Here is a 15,663-nt window from a genome sequence, read left to right as displayed (position 1 = left end):
CAATAACGCCAAATGGCCTGAACGAGAGGTTTTAGAAAATGGGTTTTAACAGACAGGAAAATGGATGCAGAAGAACATTGTTTTATTTATATTCTATATATTTATATTCTATATATTTATATTCTATATATTTATGTTTTGTTCGGTTTTAGTTTGGTATCTTCCCCTTTTTTTTAGGTCTTTCCATTCTTTTAACAGAATAAAACAATAAAACCAACTAAATGCACAATATTGCTTTTATGTTCATATTTAACAACACTGGTTGAATTAAATTCTCACCACATCAGCTCCTGTACTGTCACACAGAAAAAGGCATTTTAGAACTCATTTTAGTCTATTTATGATCTTAGGAGGACATCTACAGGCAATTTTAAGTACTACACCTAAATATAATAACATCATCAGAAGGAGAGGGATGAACAGGAGATAGGCCTGTGCACCGTAAAACAAGCTAGTTGATATGAAACACAATTATATTCAAAACCTAACCCCTAACCCTAACCCCTAACCCTAACCCCTAACCCTAACCCCTAACCCCTAACCCCAACCCTAACCCCAACCCCAACCCTAACCCTAACCCTAACCCCCTAACCCTAACCCCTAACCCTAACCCCAACCCCAACCCCTAACCCCCTAACCCTAACCCCTAACCCCCAACCCTAACCCTAACCCTAACCCCTAACCCCTAACCCTTAACCCTAACCCCGAACCTAACCCTAAACCCTAAACCTTCTAACCTTAACCCTTATACCCTTTTATCTAACCTTAACCCTTATACCCTTTTATCTAACCTTAACCTTTATACCTTCTTATCTAACCCTAACCTTTATACCCCCTTATCTAACTTTCATACCCCCTCATCTAATTCTAACCCTTATACCCCCTTGACCCTTATATCACCCCGTTCGGCCCTAACTCTTGGAGCTGGTGTGCCGAACTTTAACCCCTGTATGTTTATGACCATCCTAATTTCAGGTTGGTTGTCTTGACCTTGGGTTTTGGCTTCTATCCCTTAGGGATTGCATCTTGGGTTGCAAACCTAGGTTTTATCTTCCGGGTAATCTGTTTATAAATATTTTTTATTTTCCTTCTCCCCCCCCCCCTTTTTTTCTTTTTTCCCTCCCCTGTTCTTAATTAAGGTATTTTATACAAGGTTTTTACCATTTACTTAAAGATTTGCCTGTGCCAGTGCATATCAGATTCGTCTGTTTTTTTTCAAACCTAACCCTAACCCTCTAACCCTAACCCTCTAACCCTAACCCTCTAACCCTAACCCTCTAACCCTAACCCTAACCCTAACCCTAACCTTAACCTCTCTGGGCTAGGCGGGACGAATTCGTCCCACCTACGTAACAGCCAGTTGAAGCCTGTGGCGCGATTTTCAAAACCTTAAAAATCCTATTACTTCAATTTCTCAAACATATTACTATTTTACAGCTATTTAAAGACAAGACTCTCGTTAATCTAACCACACTGTCCGATTTCAAAAAGGCTTTACAACGAAAGCAAAACATTAGATTATGTCAGCAGAGTACCAAGCCAGAAATAATCAGACACCCATTTTTCAAGCTAGCATATAATGTCACAAAAACCCAGAAGACAGCTAATGCAGCACTAACCTTTGATGATCTTCATCAGATGACAACCCTAGGACATTATGTTATACAATACATGCATGTTTTGTTCAATCAAGTTCATATTTATATCAAAAACCAGCTTTTTACATTAGCATGTGACGTTCAGAACTAGCATACCCCCCGCAAACTTCCGGGGAATTCGCTAACATTTTACTAAATTACTCACGATAAACGTTCACAAAAAGCATAACAATTATTTTAAGAATTATAGATACAGACCTCCTCTATGCACTCGATATGTCCGATTTTAAAATAGCTTTTTGGTGAAAGCACATTTTGCAATATTCTAAGTACATAGCCCAGGCATCAAGGGCTAGCTATTTAGACACCCGGCAAGTTTAGCACTCACCATAATCATATTTACTATTATAAAAGTTTGATTACCTTTTGTTGTCTTCGTCAGAATGCACTCCCAGGACTGCTACTTCAATAACAAATGTTGGTTTGGTCCAAAATAATCCATCGTTATATCCGAATAGTGGCGTTTTGTTCGTGCGTTCCAGACACTATCTGAAATGGTAAATCAGGGTCGTGCGCATGGCGCAATTCGTGACAAAAAAAATCTAAATATTCCATTACCGTACTTCGAAGCATGTCAACCGCTGTTTAAAATCCATTTTTATGCCATTTTTCTCGTAAAAAAGCGATAATATTCCGACCGGGAATCTCCTTTTAGCTAAACAGAGGAAAGTAAACAAAGCTTTCGGTCGACGCGGGCACGAGCCTGAGTCTCACAGTACTGTAACCAGCCACTACCCAAACGCGCTACTTTTTTTCAGCCAGAGCCTGCAAAGCCACGATTCAGCTTTTTACCGCCTTCTGAGACCCTATGGCAGCCGTAGGAAGTGTCACGGGACAGCTAAGATCCTCACTCTTCAATAAACAGAGACAAGAAGAACGACACCTTGTCAGACAGGCCACTTCCTGAATGAAACCTTCTCACATTTTTGCCTGCCAAATGAGTTCTGTTATACTCACAGACACCATTCAAACAGTTTTAGAAACTTTAGGGTGTTTTCTATCCATATGTAATAAGTATATGCATATTCTAGTTACTGGGTAGGAGTGGTAACCAGATTAAATCGGGTACGTTTTTTTATCCGGCGGTGTAAATACTGCCCCCTAGCCCTAACAGGTTAACCTGGATTGTAACCTTAATCCTAACCTGAACCCTGACCTTAACCTGAATCCTAACCTTAACCTCACCTTTAACTGGAGCAATCCCAACCCTAGCTCTAACCTTATCCCCAATTTTAAACCTAACCTTAACCTTGATCATAACCTTAACCCTAACGTCAGCCTTAAACTTAACTCTAACCCTAAGCCTAACCCCTTGGTTTATTCTAACTATAACCTTAACCCTAACCTTGATTGTAACTCTGATCCTTACTTAAACCATAACTTTAACTCCACCTGAAACTGGAGCAATCCCAACCCTAGCTCCAATCTTAACCCCAATCCTAAACCTAATTTCAACCCGGATAATAACCTCAGTCCTAATTCTAACCCTAATTACAATCCTAATCTTAACCCCAAACCCTAACCCTAACCCTAACCCTAACCCTCAATCTCTGAACCATGACCCCGATACCAACCCTAATTTGAACTCATGTCTCACATTTAACCTCAACCCTAAGTCTAACCCCCTGGGACCCAAAAAGTGGACATCAGGAATCTCATAGGCTTGAAACAAAAGTATTAGAGCCTAATTTTAACTTTTATGATGTATCAACAGGAGAAATAGAAATAGAGAACATGTGCATGTGTACTTGGTCCTCTTGAAGGGCAATTTTTTCTTAACCCTAACCCTAACCCCTAAACCCTAACCCTAACCCTAACCCTAACCTTAACCATCCCTTACCCGACGGACGGACGGTTCTAAGCCCAACCAACGCAACCCAGGGCACTTCTACCAGTGGGCAACTATGGGGTCTACAACTTTGGCCGGGTGCGCGTCGACCCCTCTGGCTGACGCGTCAGAGCAGTGGAGTGCACCCATGACGGTTTCCACATGTCAGAGATGGAAGTGGATCAACCCGACCAAATAAATAGAACCCTAACCCTAAACCCTAACCCCTAACCCTAACCCTAAACCCTAACCCTAACCCTAACCCCTAACCCTAACCCCTGACCCTAACCCCTAACCACTAACCCTAAACTTAACCCTAACCTCAACCACTCTAACCCCTACCCTAACCTTAACCATCCCTTAACCCGACGGACGGACGGTTCTAAGCCCAACCAACGCAACCCAGGGCACTTCTACAGGTGGGCAACCATGGGGTCTACAACTTTGGCCGGGTGCGCCCGGACCCCTCTGGCCAGTGCGTCAATGCTGTGGAGTGCACCCATTCCCTTTCCCCCCCTTCGGCTTCCACGTGTCAGAGATGGAAGTGGATCAACCGACTCAAAACTAGAAACCAAACCCTAACCCTAACCTAACCCTAACCCAACCCTAACCTTAACCCCCAACCCCTAACTCTAACCCTAAACCTACCCTAACCCTAACCTAACCCTAACCCTAACCCCAACCCTAACCCTCCCCCTGGTCTCTGCATTAGCTTGAAGGCATCAGATCAACCTTGTGGATTCCTTAACAAACAAAAACCTAACCATGGCCAGACGCCTGGGTGTTGGGCGTCGGGGGGCCTGGACACAGCCATCCCAGGCACCTTATTTACATCTACAACAAGACATCCACCTCACCTACACTCCACCAACACATAGGAAACACAACCACCAATTAATTTGGAACGTGATGGCTTTGGCACCTGGATGGATGACTGATGATGGACACAGGAGGAGAGGATGGAAAAGAAAAGCTCAACAACAAAGACCTCCCTGAAACAGGACATCTCATCTACAAAACTTCATGAACACCACCGGACCCATGCAGGTATGTATTGTCCTCACCTCCTATGTGCCACCCCAGGTTAGTATTGTCCTCACCTCCTATGTGCCACCCCAGGTTAGTATTATTCTCACCTCCTATGTGCCACCCCAGGTTAGTATTATCCTCACCTCCTATGTGCCACCCCAGGTTAGTATTATCCTCACCTCCTATGTGCCACCCCAGGTTAGTATTATCTTCACCTCCTATGTGCCACCCCAGGTTAGTATTGTCCTCACCTCCTATGTGCCACCCCAGGTTAGTATTGTCCTCACCTCCTATGTGCCACCCCAGGTAAGTATTATCCTCACCTCCTATGTGCCACCCCAGGTAAGTATTATCCTCACCTCCTATGTGCCACCCCAGGTAAGTATTATCCTCACCTCCTATGTGCCACCCCAGGTAAGTATTCCCTCTAGCATGGGTAGCACCACCAACAGGATGGACAACTCAGGATAAAGGAGACCACTATCCCCAACACCAGAGCAGAGCTACTACCACACAACCATAGGAGCTGTAACACAACACAATAGGTTTCTAAAACCCGCAGCTACGAGGATCCAACTTCTACTTGAACTCAGCATGGCACTTCACTCCTACGGCTACAATGGAAACCTATGGAATTCACACTACTACCCAACTTCAACAACAGTGGAAAAATAGAAAAACACCTTGGAGGAACAAAAAAACAGACTGGTGACAACCCCAAGGGAGGAATCTTCATTCTCCTACAGCCCCAGGATTCGAACCCACACCCCTGAGAAGCCTAGGCCTTCAACACGCTGATATAGCCCACTGCTCTCCACCGGTACAATGAATACCTATGGGAAACCAATAACACAGCACCACTACCTGAACTTCACAATGAATACCTATGGGAAACCAATAACACAGCACCACTACCTGAACTTCACAATGAATACCTATGGGAAACCAATAACACAGCACCACTACCTGAACTTCAACCACAGTGGAAAAATAGAAAACACCTCCCAGGAAGGAAACAATGGGTGGACTACAACCCCACAAGGGTAAACTTCATCCTATTATAGCCTCAGAATGTTGGCCCACACAGACAAGGAGCAAAGACCACCAGACCAACACTATAGCCCACCGCTCTCTTCACTACAATGGAAGCCTATGGAGAATCCATAACACAGACACCCAACTTCAAAGGTAAGTATGGACCCCTTTAACACCTCCAAACAGGACCCCCTTACAGGAGCACCTACCTAGGAAGGTGGACATCTGCCCTAAACACCCTTTGGATCATGGGAAGGCCCACACTCAAAATCGAAATGAACCTACTACAACCAGAGCTAATCGCTCCCAACACCCCATACAAGTCAATGGGAGAGAGAAAAGACAGCTAACTACTCATCTTCATTAACTTGCCATGAGCACAAAACAACTCAGAAATATCTCTACAGGAGCTGGCTCCAATCCCCCAAGTGTTCACCCTTGCTTCTGACACCTGCTGGACCTGCCACCCTCAGAAAATTAATATGGCACTTAAAACCAGAGAGGATGAGCTTAACGCTAACACACAGGTCGATGGCAGAGCAAAGATCAGGACTACCATCTTTGGAGAACCAGTTGAGGGACTTCTACACCACCTAGGCACCTCATCAAGGACTCCTTCTAATCCCACAGACTTCGGCTCTTACCTCCAACACCTCCTGGACCGCTCACCCACCCACAACGGAGACAGCAGCCCAAAAGAGAATGGTCACCGGGCCCAATGCAATTCTCCACTGTAATGGCCTTCACCATTGTAATGAATAGAGCTAACTCTCTACCCCAGACCACTTGACCTCTAGATGACATGGACATCCCATGCAGGCCACTACAGGTACTGCGATCTGATTGGACGGAATAGCCATACCCCTCACATGCACAATGCATGCTCTCATCATGCTCCAATGAGCATCCTCGACTCCTGTTGGACTACACCCCTTTTCTCTATAAAAGAAGGGCATCATCTCAGACTCAGCACCATTTGGTCGATGCACTTCAAGGAGACAACTTCATACAGATACCAGCAAAGAGCAAGAGACCAACTGTAGAAGATTCATCACACTACGGCCAGATCTACCAGACCTCCACTCTCAAGGATCTGAGCTACTAGATCCTTACCTTCATCGACTAGATCTACCAGACCTCCACTCCCAACGATCTGAGCTACTAGATCCCTGCCTTCACCGACTAGATCTACCAGACCTCCACTCTCAAGGATCTGAGCTACTAGATCCCTACCTTCATCGACTAGATCTACCAGACTTCCACTCCCAACGATCTGAGCTACTAGACCCCTGCCTTCATCGACTAGATCTATCAGACCTCCACTCCCAACGATCTGAGCTACTAGACCCTCACCTTCACCAGCTAGATCTACCAGACCTCCACTCTCAACGATCTGAGCTACTAGATCCCTGCCTTCACCGACTAGATCTACCAGACCTCCACTAACACTACACCTGCAGAAGACTCAACACACTACGGCTACATCTTCCAGACCTCCACCCCCACTAACACTACACCTGCACCACACACACCTTTTTCCAGTCCGGAACGGGTAGCTCCCCTGTACCGACTAGGTGCACCTTTTGCCACACTTTTTACTTCCTTTTTCTCCCTGCCGCCTGAAGAAACCCAGCAGGCAGAAACGCGTCGTGGCTGGGACCCTACTAGATCCGTTGTGCAGCTGTCAGGAAGGCAAGATCCGCAACAGACTTTGGGAGGGCCTCTTTTTGGCTACGTTTTAATTAATTTGAACTTTATTCTCTCCTTAATTTGAATTTTACACCGCTCCCACACAAACTCAACACATGACGGCCATGGACGAGACACAAAGGAAAACATTTTCGGCGGGCAACCCTGTCTCACCACCGGAACGTCACATCTTCAACGAACATAAAAATCTTCAAACACCTCTCCAGACTGATCTACTCAACACAGGAAGATGGAACCAGCTCTTCAACGTTACCACCACACTCACAGACCACCTGAGACCACTTCACTCCACCAGCCCAGACACCTGTCTGAGACACCAGGACTACTACACGGGCCATCGGTCCCCCCTTGGTACAGGAAGATACCACCACAAGACATCCTACAGCAGGCACTCCCACTATACAGGGAGGCAGAGCAGACCAACAGAACAGGACCGAACAGCTCCTGTACCTCTACGTAGCACCTCCAACCCAGAGGACCACCACCACACAGAGAAGATTGAACACCACCATGATCTGGGACCTCCACGCTACACAACGGCTTCCAGACACTCCAGGGTATCCAGAAACCCACCTACCTCCAGAGAAACACCTCCCCAGCGGCGAACTGATCCACCTCTGACTCAACACCACCAATGCAACACCTCCGGAACAGAGACTACGCCCCACACCGGCAGCAGCTTCAGCCAAGCCGCCGAGGCCACAACTACTACTACGGGTACCATGAACTACTCACCAGTCCCCAGCCCTTCTCCTACCCTAAGACAAGACACCAGGAGCACCAACACAGAGGACTCCACACCAGCAGCACCGAGACCCCTCTTCACGACACCAGAGGATATCTCCTCCTCCTCTTCCCTACCATCATTCCTGCAGCCCATCACTCCTGTCCACAACCGTAGAACTACTGAACAGCGACCCAGAGAGACCCCACTATATGGGACCTCCACCCTCTTCCACCCCAGTGTCAAGACAACAGCTAAGCTGATCTCCAGACTCATCAGAGTGAGACACCACCTGGAAGCAACCAGCGAACACCTCTCCGGAGGCCCTCTACCACCTGGCTACCAGACCAAGACAAGGGAACTGATAGCCCTCTTCACCCCACCTAGAGCATCAAACGACACCCTCGACAAACTAACCATCGCCACCACGCAATGGCTCAGAAGGAACCATGAGATCCTGGAGAGAGACTACAGGAACGAGACAATACACCCACCACATCCTCTTTGACAACACCAACTGCACCAACTGGACAGAGGCCTGGTACCTCGGCAGCAGATGGGCAGAAGAAGTCCTTCAAAGACCCCCACTACTACCTCTTCTGGAGAGCCTGCGGAACTCCCTCCCTCTAACCGGTGTGTGTATGTAGCCTCGCTACTTTTATAGCCTTGCTACTGTATATAGCCTGTCTTTTTACTGTTGTTTTATTTCTTTACTTACCTGTTGTTCACCTAACACCTTGCACTATTGGTTAGAGCCTGTAAGTAAGCATTTCACTGTAAGGTCTACACCTGTTGTATTCAGCGCACGTGACAAATAAACTTTGATTTGATTTGATCTTCACAGAGACTGGCCAACCAGAGACAACGGCCAATTCATCCCCCCCCCAGGCAGCGAAGCAGAGGGCGACTCACCTCTCCAGACCTCTCTACACGCCACCCCAACTGAGGAGAGACCTACTTCGCCATACCAAGGCCTGAAACGGCCCCTCTCCACAGAAGAAGATCCGGCAGGACCAAACTTCGATCCTCCGAACAAAGCCACTACCTCCCACACCACGGAAGAACCCGACAAGACGCCCACAGACCACTACTAGAGGACGCAAAAGAACCCACAAGACCAACAGGGCCTTTACCCCCTCTCCAGATCCTGACAGAACCAGCCACTTACAGAACAAGACTGCACCTGACCCACCGCCGACCACCAGTACAGCCCAGACCAGGAAGACCGCACCTGAGGAAACCAAGGCTCAACCTACTACCTCTGAGCCCACAACACTCCACCCGACCCTGGACAGAGACCACCACCTACCAGAACCTACAGACCCGCCAGCAACAACTACCTGCAAAAAAAACAAGAAACGACTCAACCAGTACTCCAAGATACGCCTGGTACCTCTCCAAAAGACCAAGCCCCCTCCACCCTCAAGCCTATCCACCGGCATTGCAGAGACCATCAACCAACTCGCCGCACTAGAAGACGGGCTCCCCACCTTTCTGGATCTCACCACCAGCCCTCCAGTCCTCTCCGGACCCCCACTACCACCTCTTCACTCCACCAGCCCTCCAGTCCTCACCGGACCCCCACTACCACCTCTTCACTCCACCGGACTACCATCTCCACTGGCTCCAGAGGATCCAGATACCCTGGATGACGCCCTCCTCATGCGTGTTGTGACAGAACTCTCCCAGCAGGCTAGAAGAGAGAACACAACAGCCACCAGACCCCACTCAACCCAGACACAAGAGGCACCACTACCCTCCATAAGGAAGAAGAGCACCACTACAACCACTACCATGGCACCTCCTCTTCTACCTCCTCCACAATCCTCCACCACCTGCACGGCGAACACCAGAAAACATTGAAAGGGACACAACACCCCCAGCATCAACCAACCACCCACCAACAGCAAGACCATCACACCAGCACAGACCAAGAGCAGCTCCTCCACACCTCAACCCTCACCAGCAATGACTCCTCTACACACTCATCGAGAAACATCGCCACCGCCACCTCCTCCTCACCCTGGGAAAACACTATGACCCCCTCCGATGACCACTACTCCCTGCACGACACCGCCTCAGGGGACCAGTAGCTTCAGACGACACCCAGGATCACGCTACAGAGCAGACTGGAGAGTCCAGCCCAGGAGACCAACTCTCATTATGGGAGACTCCAACTTCAGCAGACTCCCAGACATCCACTCAGACCTTATACAGGTCGAAGCTTACCCCGGAGCTCGCCTATGCCATGCCATTGACATCCTCCAACTCCTACCCCAGGAGGGATGCCCCACGGTCACCAAGGTGATACTCTCCTTCGGCAATCAACAAATGGGAGAAAGGCTCCGCGGCTTCCTACCAGGCGGACGTCGATACTCTCTACAACACAGCGACGAAAGCCTTCCCCAACGCCACGATCTTCATGCCGAAGATCAACTACTCCCCCAAGATGCCACTGCTGGAGAGACTAAACCTGGACATCATAAACAGATTCATTGGTAACAGACATCACATCCCCCTACTACCCTCATCAGACTTCTACACCCAACAAGATTGTATACATTGGACCCCGACGACGGCAGCAGCTATGTGGCTATGGTGGCAACGCCATTTAAACTAGGAGCACCGCTCTCTTAACCAGAGCAGGGGGAGAGTGACAGCCTAGCTGGTACTCCACTCCCCACCTGGCACCCCACTGCAAGACCTTCCCTACACCAACAACACTATACCACCATGAGGAGGAACACCCACACCACCATCAACACACCAATGACCGGAGGAACAACCACAACCATCACCACCCCACCACCCCAAGAGAAGACTTGACAGGGGGCTGGACCTGACCATACCACATCCGCCGGGCTCTACTTGTTCTGAGATCGGCACTGATGTAGTAGTACTGTCACGCCTCTTCACCCCCACCCCACAACAACTCAACCTCCTCAACACAGCTGACCCCTCCAACAATCAACAACTACCTGCTAGACCTACACTTCCTCCAAGTACATCCTGGAAACCACTTCCACATGACGGGACTTAAACATAACCAACGATGGCCCTCACAACAACGACTATCCCGCAAAGAACACTGGATAACTCGACTGCGCACAGACACCCCACCTCTCGGACTCAACACAAGACTCCATCCCATCTAGACGATCCCCAACCCACCTTCAACAAAGACAAAACACAACCATCAACATCATCGTCACCACCACCGCCACCATCATCTCCTTCCTCACCTCAACCTCTGTCGCCACCACCTCCTCATCATCCCTCTCCTCCTCCACCTTCTCATCCTTGATGTGCTCCTATCATCACCATCACCATCCAAACCTCTGCCATTGCGGACCAACCCAACACCTACACCTACCACATCCCATCATAAACCACAACAAACGACACCACAGACTCAAATCAACACTCTACTCAACAAGCTACGGAGCTAAGGGTGGACCCAGCAACAGACCCAAGGCACTAGCCATCAAAGGAGCAACAAAAACACACGGAGGCAACAGCCCTCCTGTGTTTCAACAGCAGCACCCAACCCATCCACTCTCCAATCAAGCCTCTCATCAACCTCAACTAAAATCAACCCACTAAAACTCACCAACAAACCCTACGACAGAGAGGACCTAAACACTCCTCCAACCTTCGGTCTCTTGCCCCCCCCCAACGGGCAGTCTGTGCGCTGAGCCTCCCTAGCAAATCAGGCCCGTCCAAATCCTAACACAAAAGGGCGAAAACTACAGTAAAAAGGGAACCATCTAAATACACCTGTGGGACTGGACGGAGGGTCTTCCCCTCTCCAAATCTACCCTTCAACCACATCTTTAAGGCCTTCACGTGAGCCTCCCCCCGCTGCTCCGAGGGGCTCAGAGTTGGAGTGCAGCTTGGATTCATGCCCGGGATAAGACGCTCTAACAAAGCGATGCTGCCCTACGCATATCCATTCCATATCTCTCTAAAAAAAATGCCAGATACTCTTACCGAAGAGTATGTGGGGCTTGACTAGCGGCCAATGACACACCTTCGCTCCCGGGAGAGCTACCCTGTAAGCCTGCTGATTTAGTACCTTGACAGAATGAGTCGGGAAGTTCAGCCACTGACCGGTTGGTGGCCCTCGATGTCTCCGATGGAGTGTAGGTGAAATGGGCTTGAGATCGCTCGGCGCGCCGGAACCTGGTTGGGGCCTTAGAACTTGGAAGGGAGACCAGGTGCAGTTTGACGGGGAAGAGGATCCGTCAGATATAAAAACCAGCTTCGGACACTCTGCAGACACCCGGCCCCGTCTCGCTCATACTGATCAGACCACTACAAGACTTGAACAACATAGTGACAATAACTCACTGGCTAAGAATGACACCCTATGATCCTGGAAGGGAGTAGCCTCACTAGTTCTAATTTTTGTCTGCTCAAACTCTCAAGGCCGACTGACTGACATGCTTGAGATGGACACATGGCAACCAACTGAGAAGCTGGGTTCCTGGAAGGGAGCAGCCCTCTATGGTTTTTGCCTGACCCTAAACCACGTATGTATCTATGAGGATGATGGACGGGGCTCAAAGGGTGGATGCATGACAACCGTAGAGAAGGTTCACCTTCTGGGTTTTTGTCTGCTCAAACCACAAAAACTCAATGACAGACCGTATTGGTATGGACACATGGCAAGCAACTGAGACACCAGACCCGCACAGCGTACGCAACTCAATCGCGTTGCCTGATCCTACACCAAGCACGCCACGACAGCACCAGCTAGATGTGAATCAATGGCAATCACTTCAGAGTAAGGATCCTGGAAGGGAATTACTCTTAAATGTATTGACTAACCAAAACATCTAGGACCCAATGACTGACGGACACGGAGTGACACTTGGCCAACCAGCAATGAAGGATGGTTCCGTGGGCGACTTCCTCTCTGGTGGCCCTTTTTCACCACCATTGACACCTTGATCAATAGAAGGACTCCCCTAACCTTTACTCTAACCCTAACCCCACCCTTATCCTAACCCTAACCCCCACTCTAACCCTATCCCTAACCCCTAACCCCTAACCCTAACCTCACCCCCTACCTGGACTTAACCTCTCTGGGCTAGGCGGGACGAATTCGTCCCACCTACGTAACAGCCAGTTGAATCCTGTGGCGCGATTTTCAAAACATTTGAAATGCTATTACTTCAATTTCTCAAACATATGACTATTTTACAGCTATTTAAAGACAAGACTCTCGTTAATCTAACCACACTGTCCGATTTCAAAAAGGCTTTACAACGAAAGCAAAACATTAGATTATGTCAGCAGAGTACCAAGCCAGAAATAATCAGACACCCATTTTTCAAGCTAGCATATAATGTCACAAAAACCCAGAAGACAGCTAAATGCAGCACTAACCTTTGATGATCTTCATCAGATGACAACCCTAGGACATTATGTTATACAATACATGCATGTTTTGTTCAATCAAGTTCATATTTTTATCAAAAACCAGCTTTTTACATTAGCATGTGACGTTCAGAACTAGCATACCCCCCGCAAACTTCCGGGGAATTCGCTAACAATTTACTAAATTACTCACGATAAACGTTCACAAAAAGCATAACAATTATTTTAAGAATTATAGATACAGAACTCCTCTATGCACTTGATATGTCCGATTTTAAAATTGCTTTTTGGTGAAAGCACATTTTGCAATATTCTAAGTACATAGCCCAGGCATCACGGGCTAGCTATTTAGACACCCGGCAAGTTTAGCACTCACCAATATCAGCTTTACTATTATAAAAGTTTGATTACCTTTTGTTGTCTTCGTCAGAATGCACTCCCAGGACTGCTACTTCAATAACAAATGTTGGTTTGGTCCAAAATAATCCATCGTTATATCCGAATAGCGGCGTTTTGTTCGTGCGTCCCAGACACTATCTGAAATGGTAAATCAGGGTCGCGCGCATGGCGCAATTCGTGACAAAAAAAATCTAAATATTCCATTACCGTACTCCGAAGCATGTTAACCGCTGTTTAAAATCCATTTTTATGCCATTTTTCTCGTAAAAAAGCGATAATATTCCGACCGGGACTGTCCATTTAGCTAAACAGAGGAAAGAAAACAAACCTTTCGGTCGACGCGGGCACGAAGCCTGAGTCTCACAGTACTGTAACCAGCCACTACCCAAACGCGCTGCTTTTTTTCAGCCAGAGCCTGCAAAGCCACGATTCCGCTTTTTGACGCCTTCTGAGAACCTATGGCAGCCGTAGGAAGTGTCACGGGACAGCTAAGATCCTCACTCTTCAATAAACAGAGACAAGAAGAACGACACCTTGTCAGACAGGCCACTTCCTGTAAAGGAATCTCTCAAGGTTTTTGCCTGCCAAATGAGTTCTGTTATACTCACAGACACCATTCAAACAGTTTTAGAAACTTTAGGGTGTTTTCTATCCATATGTAATAAGTATATGCATATTCTAGTTACTGGGTAGGAGTGGTAACCAGATTAAATCGGGTACGTTTTTTATCCAGCGGTGTAAATACTGCCCCCTAGCCCTAACCAGGTTAAAACGGACGAAAGACCAACGATGAAGACACCTAAACCAATTCTACTAAAGTGAGCAACTATAGGGTTCTACAACCTGGGCGGATCTGTGCCCGGACCCCTCGACTCCCCCATTCGGCAAGCGGAGTGCAACCCTCCCCCTGGTCTCTGCATTAGCTTGAAGGCATCAGATCGACCTAGTGGATTCCTTAACAAACACAACCCTAACCCTCTGTCCTCAACCTTGTCCTCAACCCCCACTGTACCTGGATAACAGGAAGTTTCATTAGACTATTCTGTAGCAAAACAAATCAATTTCCTGGGTTGAACTAGGATATCTGAGAGATCCATCTTCCTCAGTAGTGATATGGTTTACGTAATTTCTATAGAGCTTTATGTCTGGATTTGAACAGTAATGACTGATTGAAGATGATTGGCCAGATCCTGCAGATGGAAACACTAGTTGAAGGTGATTGGCCAGATCCTGCAGATGGAAACACTAGTTGAAGATGATTGGCCAGATCCTGCAGATGGAAACACTAGTTGAAGATGATTGGCCAGACCCTGCAGATGGAAACACTAGTTGAAGATGATTGGCCAGACCCTGCAGATGGAAACACTAGTTGAAGGTGATTGGCCAGATCCTGCAGATGGAAACACTAGTTGAAGATGATTGGCCAGACCCTGCAGATGGAAACACTAGTTGAAGATGATTGGCCAGACCCTGCAGATGGAAACACTAGTTGAAGATGATTGGCCAGACCCTGCAGATGGAAACACTAGTTGAAGATGATTGGCCAGACCCTGCAGATGGAAACACTAGTTGAAGATGATTGGCCAGACCCTGCAGATGGAAACACTAGTTGAAGATGATTGGCCAGACCCTGCAGATGGAAACACTAGTTGAAGGTGATTGGCCAGATCCTGCAGATGGAAACACTAGTTGAAGGTGATTGGCCAGATCCTGCAGATGGAAACAGTAGTTGAAGATAATTGGCCAGACCCTGCAGATGGAAACACTAGTTGAAGATGATTGGCCAGACCCTGCAGATGGAAACACTAGTTGAAGATGATTGGCCAGACCCTGCAGATGGAAACACTAGTTGAAGATGATTGGCCAGACCCTGCAGATGGAAACACTAGTTGAAGATG

The sequence above is a fragment of the Salmo salar genome, chromosome ssa21 (genome assembly GCF_905237065.1).
Source record: "Salmo salar chromosome ssa21, Ssal_v3.1, whole genome shotgun sequence".
Lineage (NCBI taxonomy): Eukaryota > Metazoa > Chordata > Actinopteri > Salmoniformes > Salmonidae > Salmo > Salmo salar.
The sequence above is the reverse complement of the archived record's forward strand: the minus strand, read 5'-3'. Positions refer to the sequence as shown.